Source organism: Cryptomeria japonica, chromosome 10, assembly GCF_030272615.1.
Source record: "Cryptomeria japonica chromosome 10, Sugi_1.0, whole genome shotgun sequence".
Classification (NCBI taxonomy): domain Eukaryota; kingdom Viridiplantae; phylum Streptophyta; class Pinopsida; order Cupressales; family Cupressaceae; genus Cryptomeria; species Cryptomeria japonica.
The window spans coordinates 178,108,523-178,120,942 of record NC_081414.1 but is presented as its reverse complement, the minus strand read 5'-3'; positions in this window follow the sequence as shown (position 1 = coordinate 178,120,942).

Sequence of the window (12,420 nt, the reverse complement as noted above, 5' to 3'; positions counted from 1 at the left end):
GATCGGAAGCCTACCCACAGTCAAATAATACTTGTAGTAAGTATGTGAATTACAATTGAGGGGTCTGCACTTGTAGGAAGGCCAACAACCTAGAGCGCACTGCTCATCACAAAAGGAATCTCACTGACTACATAGAAATCTAGACTACAATCTAGAAGAATGAATGAATTCCAAAGTTAGCATCTCCTATGCCTGAGTATAGTTCTGGTTAAGCTCAATACCAAAGGACTAAATCCTCTTACATAAACTTAATTTGATCTCTAATGATAGAGCAAATCCTCTTCCTAAATGATATTACATTATTTGTACACTACATATCCATATCCCATTCCTATGACCATGATCATTTATAATGAGATCTTATATCATATATATACAAACCCTCAACTATAAACAATCAAGTCGGCCACAAGATAATAAACCAATTACATAATTACAAAACATGTCGGCCTTAGACCAAAAAAAATAATATCCAACCCTTAAGACATCCCAAAAACACATTGACAGGTTCAAGCCACATGTTACATTAAGCCAGTCCATAACCTAGATACATCAGGACCCAATATAGGTCCATACATACCAAACCAATAATCTCCATCAACAAAGTCTTGAACATGATCACCATTAGCATGCTGAATCCATACCTGAAGTTGTACCAACACCACTTATGCATATCATCAAAGATCTTCATCAAAGCTCTGCCAATGAAACCCTTGTCGGAACCACAAACCAAGCTTCTAAGTAAACATGATGGCATCTAATCACCAGACCAAAATGAACTGACTAAATATGAACATGAGTAAGCCAATTCTATAACCAAATCATACTGAAGCATATTAGATCATGCCAGATCCAATCCAACTAGAAATCACACAACCTACAAGGACCAGAAGGGTGCCAATAAAGCATCCAAAACAACTAGTGTTGACATCAATGACAAAATATCAGTGCAACACATAATCAATTCCTCCAAATGGCCAACTATCTCCCCCTTTGACATTGATGGCAACACTAGATGTGAAAAACGTCTAAGTACCAAGAAAAGCCAAACAAGTCTCCCCTAATGGAAGACAACCAAAAATATCCCACATAAAGATATAGCAATGAATACCAAACTCCCCATGTGAATGATATCTCTATAAAGCTCTATATTACACATATATCTCTCCCCCTAATGTATACAACTCCTTAAGTTTTTTTCACATCAATATCTCACCCAATTTGACATCAATGCCAAAAATCTGACAAAAATATCAAAGAAAAAATAAAAAACCACTAAAACACAAAACTAACTACTCCCTCTGAGTAGTAGCATCCCCACATCAGTGTCAAAATGAATAATATCTCTAATAATGCATATCAAACTGATGCCAAAAAGCATCAATCATTTTTTTGTCAGAGGGACAGAAACCCCTAGCCTGTCTCTCAAGCACTCAAATGATTCTTTAGGAAAAGGTTTAGTGAAAATATCTGCAATCTGCTCTTTAGTGGTCACATAAACTAGTCTAATTTCATTTTCTTCCACCTTCTCCCTCAAAAAGTTATACTTGATAGATATGTGCTTTATCTTAGAGTGAAATACTGGATTCTTTGATATGTCAATAGTAGTAGAGTTATCATAGTGAATAACTACCGTTCTAGTGCAATACACTTTGATTCAATCAATATTTGCTTCATCCATAGAGCCTCTGTACAATTAGTAGTAGCAACAACATACTCAGCTTTAGCAGTAGATAAAGAAGAACATGATTGTTTCTTATTGATCCATGAAACCAACTTCTTTCCAAGAAAGAAAGCTCCACCAAAAGTACTTTTCTGGTCATCAATATCTCCAACCCAATCAGCATCTATATGTGCACATAAAGTAAAGTCATCATCCTTAGGGTACCACAAACCATATTTAGATGTACCTTGCAAGTATCTAAAAATACTTTTCATCGTACTCTCATGATTTTCTCTAGGATCACTTTGAAATCTAGATGCAATACAAATAACATTGATTATGCTAGGCCTATTCTAAGTCAAATAAAGTAGACCTCCAATCATAGATTTGTATCTTGTAGGATTTACCAATGCAAAAACATCTTTCCTTGTCAATTTCTCACTTGTAACCATAGGAGTACTTACCGGTTTAGAATCTCCCATACCAAATATCTTCAATAATTCCTTAGCATGTTTAGTTTGACAGATGAAAATACCTTTGTCAGTCTAAGTAATTTGCAAACCTAAGAAAACTTCCATTTCCTCAATCATAGACATTTCAAATTCTTTCTGCATATTCTTAGAAAATTCCATGCATAACTTATCTTCACCTCCAAAAATGATCATTAACAATTACTTCAATACTTAGTATATCATCATCAGTGACCTTATAATATAAATTACTATGAGCATTACCCTTAGTAAAACCAAGCTTCAAAATCTATTTATCCAATCTTGCATACCAATCTCTAGGTGCCTGTTTCAATCCATATAAAGCTTTCCTTAACCTACAAACCATATTTTTATCATCTGATAGTGAAAAACCATCAGGTTGCTCAATATAAACTTCCTCATTAAGATCCCTATTCAAGAATTCACACTTAACATCCATCTGATAAACCTTGTAGTTCTTATGGGCAGTATAGGAAAGATATAATCTTACAGCTTGAATCCTAGCTATAGGTGCAAAAGTCTCACCATAATCAATTCCATCCTTCTGAGAATATCCTTTACAAACCAATCTAGCCTTATTCCTTAAAAATTGACCATCTTCATTCAATTTATTCCTAAAAACCCATTTAGTTCCAATAACATTCTTATTTTTAGGTTAGGGAACTAAAGTCCATGTGTTATTCTTCTCAATCTGATCTAATTCTTCTTCCATAGATTTTAACCAACATTCATCTTTACATGCTTCAATTACTAATATCAGTTCAACTTGAGTAATTAAACATACCTTATTAGTCACCAATATTCTTCTTGTCATCACTCCATTATTCTTATCCCTGATGATTTGACCTTCAAAATGATTCAATCTCACATACCTAAGAGTCTTATGACTCTCTATTCTTCTTTCCAATTCTTCAGTTAGTATTGAATTTTATCATACTACCAGAGTAACTAGTTCAACACTTTATTCTGGTAAAGGTGCTAGAAGTTTAGATATAATCATTTCCACTGTCAGTTCTTGTTCATAATCTCTGATTTGACCTCTATTAAGCTCATCCACCTTAAAATTAGCACTCTCCACAGTTCTCTGCAATCTCTTGTTATAACATCTATATGCTTTTCTTTCATTATAATAACCAAGAAATATGCCTTCATCACATCTAGGATCAAATTTTCCAGTGATATTATCTCTCCTACTATAACAGTTACTACCAAATATTTTGAAAATACTTAACTATAGGTGTATTGCCAAACCATAATTCATAAGGTGTCTTATTGGTTTCTCCTTTGATATGTACTCTATTGAATGTATAAACCATTGTACTCACCACTTCTCTCCAGTAGATATGAGGTAGACTAGCTTCCATCATCATTGTTTTAGCAACATCCAAGATAGTTATGTTCTTCCTTTCCACAACTCCATTTTGCTGAGGTGTCTAAGGAGCAAAAAAATGTCTCCTTATACCATACTTCTAACAAAATTCATTAAACTCCTCGAATGTGAATTCTCCACCATTATCTAACCTCAAACACTTAATCTACAATCCTATCTTAGTTTCCACTTTATCCTTAAAGATTTTTAAATTTTCAAAAGCCTCAGATTTCTCTCTTAGAAAAGTAACCCACATAATTCTAGAATAATCGTCAATTATTAACATGAAATAGCTATCACCTTGAAAACTTATAACTCTAGCAGGGACACAAAAATCAGTATGAATAAGATCAAGAACATCATTATATTTATCTTATATAATCCTAAAATAGGTTCTGACCTATTTTCCCATTTGACATTCTTTACATACTAGATTATAGGGCTTCACAATCTTAGGTATATCTCTAACTGCCTTAGATAAACTCATCTTTACAATGCAATCAAAATTCACATGACATGGCCTCTTATGCCATAGCCAACTCTCATCAATTTGGGAAATCAAACATGTCTTCTCATTGGAATTCAAATGAAATATATTACCTTTTATCTGTGTATCGGTTTCAATCTCCAAACTAGATCTATTAATGATTTTGCATTTTCCATCGTTGAACTTTAATTGAAATCCCTTATCCAGCAATTATCCTACACTTAAAAGATTATTCTTCAAACCTTCAACATAATAAACATTATTAGTATTGGTCTTACCATCAATTGTTATAGTTTCTTTTTCTTTGATCATAAATGCTTTGTCATCTCTAAATCTAACCAGACCGCCATCAAATTCTTGCAAAGATATAAACTTCCTTTTATGTCCAGTCATATGATGTGAACATCCATTGTTAACTACCCATTCATCCTTGTCTTCAATTTTAGCAGCAAGTGCCTTCTCTTTAGGTACATTCTCTTCTAGTGTTAGAACATCTTCCTTGATAGCTAGGAACACCCATTCCTTCCCATTGTTGGAACCACTAGCATTGTATTTTGTTGGATCATCATCAGAATCAGTAACACCTTCCTCATCCACTATGTAGCATTATTTCTCTCTATTTTTCTTGTACTTATACATGTTCTGATATCCAAGGTTAGGATTAAAATATCTTCTAAATCTTTTTTCAAATCTTTAATTCCTTTTAGGACATCGTGAAGCAAAACAACCAATCTTATTACATGCAAAATATTTAAAAGGTGCTTTTCCTTGATGCTTACTTCCTAGTGGCCCTTTAGGTTCTCTTCTAGAAAATAGTGCTTCAAGATTCTCAAAGTCACCATCTTGTCTCTCCATATCATCCAATTCATTTTGATATAAAGCTTTCCAATCTTTCTTACTAGTTGATGATGCAGATGCATGAAATGCAGGTTCAGACTTCATAGCTCTAGAAGGTCCAAATTCTTCAAGCTCAAAAATAGATAATTTCCCAACCAAGGTATCTTCCTTGATAGAAATATTAGCCATTGTTCTCAATTCATTATTTGTAGTAGCCTTCATCTTGTAAGATGGTGGTAGGGCTCTCAAAACTTTAGAAATAATTTCATCTTCACTGAAATTTCCACCACAACATTGAATTCCCATAACAATCTCATTTACCCTTTCCATAAATGCAGTAATGCTTTCACCTTATTCCATCTTCAGGTTTTCATATCTCACCTAGTAACCATCAAGCTTAAAACTCTTCACAATAGGGTCACCTTCATTAAGAGTCTCCAACTTATCCCATATAGCCTTTCTAGATGATTTTTAAGTTAATCCCATTATTTGTTGTTCAAAAAGTGCACACAAGAGGTATTCTCTTTCTCTACAATCATTCTCAAGATCCTTATCCAAGTTTTCTAGATGAGGGTTTCCAAATGCTAGATTATTAGGTGTAACACCATTTTGTGTGATATCCCAAATCTCCTTGCCAAGACATCTGAGATGAGTCTCCATCTGAATCTTCCACACTGTGTAATTTATTCCATCAAGCTTAGGAATATCTCTCCAAAAGATCTAGCTCTAGATGAACTGGATGAACTTGAACTGTTAATCGCCATAAGATCTTCCTCAAGTAGTTAAGCTTCTTGCACAGAGGACTAGAGCTCTGATACCAATTGTTAGACAGTTCAAATAATCGAAAGACAACTAAGAGTGGGGGTGAATCAGTTGTCACAAATTACTAGAACATTTAACAATTAAAACTTTAATACAGGAACCCAAAACATTAATACTAGAATGCTTAAACCAAATAATAGATAAACCAATCAAGTATAAACAATAATTAGAGAATAAATAACATCCACATGACACCAAAATTTATGTATGGAAAACCCGGTAAAGGGAAAACCATGGTGGTAAGCCTACCCACAATTAGATAATACTTCTGAAGTAAGTATGTGAAAAAAATTGAGGGGCCTTCACTTGTTGGAATGCCAAGAGCCTAGAGGACATTGCTCATCACAAAAGGAGTTTCATTGACTACATAGAAATCCAAACTACAATTTGGAAGAATGAATGAGCTACAAAGTTAGCATCTCCTAAACCTGAGTACAGTTTCCATTAAGTTGAATACCAAAGGACTAAATCCTCTTAGATAAACCCAATTTGATCTTCAATGATCAACCAAATCCACTACCTAAATGATATTACATTATTTGTACATTACATATCCATATCCCATTCCTATGACCATGGTGATCTACAATGAGATCTTACATCCTATATACAAACCCTCAACCATAAACAATTGAGTTGGCCTTGAGAAAATAAACCAATTACATAATTACAAAATATGTTGGCCTTAGAGCAAACAAATAATATCCAACCCATAAGAAATATTGGAAACACGTCGAGAGGTCCAATCCACAAGTTACATTAAGTTGATCCATAACCTAGATACACCGGGACCCAATATAGGTCCATACACACCAAACCAATAATATCCATCAATCAAGTCTTGAACATGATCACCATCAACATCCTGAATCCATACCAAAAGTTGTACCAACACTAGTTATGCATATCATCAAAGATCTCCATCAAAGCTCCATCGACGCCCCTCACCGAAACCACAAACCAAGCTTGCAAGTAAAAAAGATAGCATTTGATCACCAGACCAAAACCAATTGACTGAATATAAATATGAATAAGCCAATTCCATAACCAAATCATACCAGAGCATACTAGATCATGCTAGATCCAATCCAACTAGAAATCACACAACCTATTGGGATGAGAAGGGTGTCGATAAAGCATCCAAACAACTAGTGTTGACATCAATAATAAAACTTCAATACAACACATAATCAATTCCTCCAAATGGACAACATGGTTAACTTGATGACAAGAATGAGTTTGATTATAGAAAGGAAATGGTTGAAGTGATTTGTAGATTGATTGATTTAATAGGATTGGATTTATAAGATTGATCGGATTGATCTAATTGATCTAATAAAGATAAAGTCTAGTTTTAGGAAGGACACATCCTATATAAGATAAAAATGATAAAAATGACTAGTTTTAGGAAGGATACATCATGTATAAGACTGATTTGTTTAGTTTTAGGAAGGATACATCCTATATAAGACAAAGATAGATGATCATGTCTAGTTTCAGGATGGATACATCCTGTATAAGAAGAAGATAGATAAAAATTGGATGAATGATAAAATATGATGAAGGTGAGGAATAATTGATTGATAGATAGAATAGTTGATGTGAGGAAATGAAAGAATTATAGATGAAAATATTAGAATTAAGTGATGAGAGAGATCATGTTAGATGAAAGAATGATTGTAAATAATTGAAAAGGTTAATCCAAGAAAAGATTCTTGATGATAGAATGATCTTGATTAAAATAATCAGCATGATGAGATTCAAAAAATGAAATGATATGATTGATGATCAATAGTCTTCTTGTCTTTATTCATAGTGCAACACATTTTCATCATTGAGCCTTATTATGTAACAATGAACCTTTGTACATCAGGGTATAAGGAACCAAGATGCATAGATATCTCATTGTAAAGAAACAAACACATAGCAAACAAGGAGCGAACCCTCCATTCTGGGAATAACAATAGGGGTCAAGGTAAGTGTGGTAGTCACAAGCATAGTTATCCTTCATAGGATACTTGCCAGATGAATGTACTAATCACAAACACCCATTAGAACTATTTCCCTAAAACTTTATTGGTTCACACCACAAACAAAAAACAAAGAAATTGATCATGCCCATCATGGCTCCTCAAGTCACTTGTTGGACATCCTTGAGTAGCAAAAATAAATGATCTTTGCCAATTTGATAAAAAGATAAAACCAACTAGAATAAAAATTTAGCAGTCATACTAATTTGTGTCTTTTCTTTGATATGTTTGATGTGATTTTGATAATGTCTAGTTTCAGAAGTTTTGGACCTCATTTAGGACTGACCTATCTAGTTTTGAGTGCACCGATTTTGTTTAAGGCAAGATGGTGATCACGTTGATAGTTTGATAGTGATATGATAGATTAGATAGTTGATCAGCTTGATTGCAAATGTTTTGACAAGATATTTGTATCCTTTGTTTAACTTCATGTGAAGTGTTTTCTGGATATCTTCTAGGGTGTTGGATTCTTGCAAGACAATTTATTGCAAGTTTTTTAATTGATATTTGAATGTTTTTGGATTTTGTGGAATTATATTTGAATGTTTTTGGATTTATTTTTTAAAGACTTTAATCTATATGTTTAGGATTTTTTCAAGACTTTATCTGAATGTTTTTTATTTTTTCAAGACTTTATCTAAATGTTTTTGTTTGATTTTCAATTTTTTGATGTTTTTGGTATTGATGAAGCATGACCTGCCATTAATTGATAAAGATAAGACTAACTTGGACAAAATCCAACAGTCATACTGATCTTTGTCATTGTTTTGATTTGTGTGATCATTAATAGGAAATTCTAGTTTCAAAGAGTGAGTACCCCATAGAAGACCGATCTATCTGGTTTTGAGTATACCCTTCCTTGTATAAGGCATGTTAAAGTTTGATAAAGTTTGATCGATAGATTGATTAACAAGACATGTGATTAGTTTATTGTAGACTTTGAGAGTTTGTCTATTATTGATTTGATTTGATGGATGGTCTATGGTTTCTTGCTTTGATTTTTCAATTTTTTGATTTTGTGATTTTTTTTATGGATTTTTTTCAATACATTTTGTGGTTTTTTGGAATTTTTCACGACATTTTTTATTTTTAAAGATTTTTTCAGTTATTCCCCCAATATATAGACCTATGATAACATCATAATTTAGGTGATGTGTATGGAGGCAATGCATTTTTTATATGAGTTATGCTAATGCAAGATGCATGACAAAAATACAGTTCCAATTCAAACAAAGATGATTGTGTGCATCTTTCATTCTGAAATGCACTAATTGGATTAAAGGTGTGAAACGTTTCAAAGATAGGAGTTCAATCCATTCTCAAAAAAACTTAGACCATCCAACCTAACACACTATGTAACCAATATTTATCAATGGAGGTGCGAAAAACTTCTCCATCTATTCTTGAAACTTTGATCTCCTTTTGCCCATGTGTGTGCATTTGAGTTTATTCCAACTCTTATAACCATCGAATCCTATGTGGCTAGCTACATTAGTTATTATAACTTCAAAAGTATCCTAGATAGGGCCTCACTGCCAACAATCTTTTAGGGCTCTGATGAGGTTATATGCCATAATCTCTCGAATATTGCTCAATTGCCAGTAGGCATCCATATCCTTGATGGAGTTATTTGCATGTTCCCACAGTCAAGCTTTTTGTTGCACTTGTATAAATGATATTTCAACTATATCTATATTATTTTTGTTTTGAGATGGATATTGACATAACCCTTTTTTCTTTTATTTTCTTGCCTTGACTTGTAAGTAATGAAACCTACTTGGGTATGACAATTACAATGGTGTTGAAGCAAAATATTGGATTTTTCACTAGCCACATGACCAACCAAGTATCTGTAATGACTTGGAGCTATTGATTAATGTGTGAGATATAATAATTGATAAATTTTGGGTAACAAGACTTGATAGTGAAATTATGACCAAGGATAAAGCTTAATCACAAGATGACATTGAAGATGAATGACTAAAGAGCTCCTAAAGACTTCATGAACAAGTATCTAGGAAATGAGACAAATTTCATTCCTTTCAGTGCTGATAGGTGAATGGCTTAGACAATCATCATTTATTTTTTGATACAACTATATGAGAAAACATTAATAATATGCAAGTATATGTTGTGCAATGGTGATATGCGAGAAACTATGATATACTCTAAAATGAAGATATGCAATGCAGTAAATAAATATGCAAATAAGGTACTAAAAATTAAAATGAACCCACCCTTAGAAGTAATATCCTTTTAGGTGCATGTTGTTATTGAGTTGGTATGAGCTTTGTGTAGATAATTCATTGGTCTTTGTTTGAAGAGTTGTATGAACCTATCATTTTTATTAGGATAGTCAGTTAGGAGTCTTTCATGTACAATGTCTATTATAGCCTCCTTATTTTCTAACCAATCTTGCTATGGTGGACCTTCTTGCCCCTAGTCTTTCAAGTGTGGGTGTATGAGGCATATAGATTTTGGTTTCAAAGTTGTGACATGAGAGGTTGTTATTCATGTTTTTATTGATGCACTTGAAGAGTATGATAAATCCAACCAGGTGTTGATCGCATTAGCTAGTGTTATGCCTGTTTCTGTCACTACGTTAGCATTTGATGATGGTGCACATACCATTGTTGATAAATTATTCTATGTAGTATGATCTGGATTGGTTATTTCATTGATGAGGGATTCATGAACAACTTGTATAGAGATATTGAGATCATGAGAGAGACTAGGAGATATGGTAGATTCATTTGGTGAGATGGAATCTATTGGCTTTGACAAAACTAGTCAATCCAGAGAACCGATATATGAGCTAAGATTTGTCATTGATGTCTAACACTGACCGATGAAGTGGTATTGGTAGAGTGGTTTATTTTGGTAAGCAAAGGTGATGAATTGCAAATGCATGGAAACAACATTAAAAACAAAAGACCAAAAGTTCAATCAGCTTAAGGGAAGATAGACTAAGCCAACTGGTCTACCATTCTAGAAGATTGGTCATTTTGATGATGATGAAGTCACAAAAGATGACTCAAGAAAGAAGACTTGAGGTTGTATGCAAACCAGAACCTCATTGGCAAATAGGTAAAGACACTTGATGCTAGCATAGAAAACTAGCAATCAAAGAATGAACCAGTAATATAGAAGTGAAGTGGTATACCGATACACCTGTATGATAGAAGGAAGATAGGTGATCACAATAAATCTTGGAGCAGTGATTGGTTATTTAGTTATGATGGAAAAAGGTGAGTTGGTGAGCTTGTGTCTATGCCAAATCACAAGTTGGTGAGATAAACTTCAATTATCATGTAGTCAAGCCATGATTACCTATGGATTTTTGGGTTCACACTTAAATGACTAAACTTGACCTAGAAGTTACTACTTTTGGGGGATGCGGTGGAAAAATTCATTGAACACTTGGCAGAATTTTTGAAGGGCACGCAGAGAAAGAGTGGGAGATTTTGAATTTGAAATCTTCTAAAATCTATGATTGCTTGGTTTGAGGAAAACACCTGAAGGTAACAGCTGAAAATGTATAAAGTATTTTTGAGTTTATTCAAAAATTCTTGATCGTAAAATTTGCAAAGTGCAGATCTTGTAGAAGGTGATCCAAAGTGAAGAGCAGAGTGAAAGGAACTACTAAAAAGATTCAATAGAGAAGAGAGTGTATGAGGTAGACCGGAAGAGTGTAAAGCCATAGGTCAGAGGAATAGTAAAGTGCAGAGCCAAGAGACAAAGGACCGACATAGTGCAGACCTGAACATCAAAGGATTGGCAGAGTGCAGAGCTAAGAGACAGAGGACTAGCAGAGTGTAGAATTGAAGGTTAGAGGATTGGATGAGTGTAGAGCCAAAGGTATAAGACAAAAACTAGTGTTGTGCAAAGTAGACACAACCAGTATAGATAGAGTGTGATTCTCATTTTTATCTAATCAAGCTATTATTAGCTAATACAATAGATCATCCATTTGTTGCTTTCTAACCATTGCAAATTAAATCCCTTAACTAGGTGGACTTTAATAGGTCCCTTTTGTAAAATCCCTTAACTAGGTGGCACTTAACAGTGTCTTTGTAATCTCCTAACAGGGATGGCTCCTCACCAAGAATACCGTAGAAGAGTACAAATTTTGTGAGTTCCTACTCACACTGTGGTTTTCTCCCATTTGGGTTTCCATGAGATAAATCTTTGTGTCACTTTTATCTTTTCATGCATGCATATTATACTATAGTGATTAAGTATATTGATGAATGTTAAATAAGTGCAAAGTAGAGTTAAAAGTATTAATTGTGAAAAATTGATAAATGTGTTCATTCATCCCTCCCCTCTTAGCACCGGTTGGGACTAACAATTGTTATCAGAGCTTCAGGTTCTTAGATTTAGAAGAAGCTTAATCAGCTTAAGAAAAAGATCCAAGATGATGTGAAAGGATTTTCCTAAGTTCTCTACGGAGAATTACACCTTATGGTGTGAAAGAATGAAGCTTTATCTAAGATCCCTAAGATAACATTATTGGAATCATGTAATCATAGAGTACAATGAACCTTTAGGGACCCTCACTCGAGATCAGATCAAAGAAAGGCAAGACAATACTACTGCTATGGATCTAATTGTTAGCACTCTTTGTGATAATGACTATGCTGAGGTTAAAGACTTGAAAATAACCTTTCATATGTGGAATAAGATAAAGACAGTCTATGGAGGAGATCCTCATGTTCAAA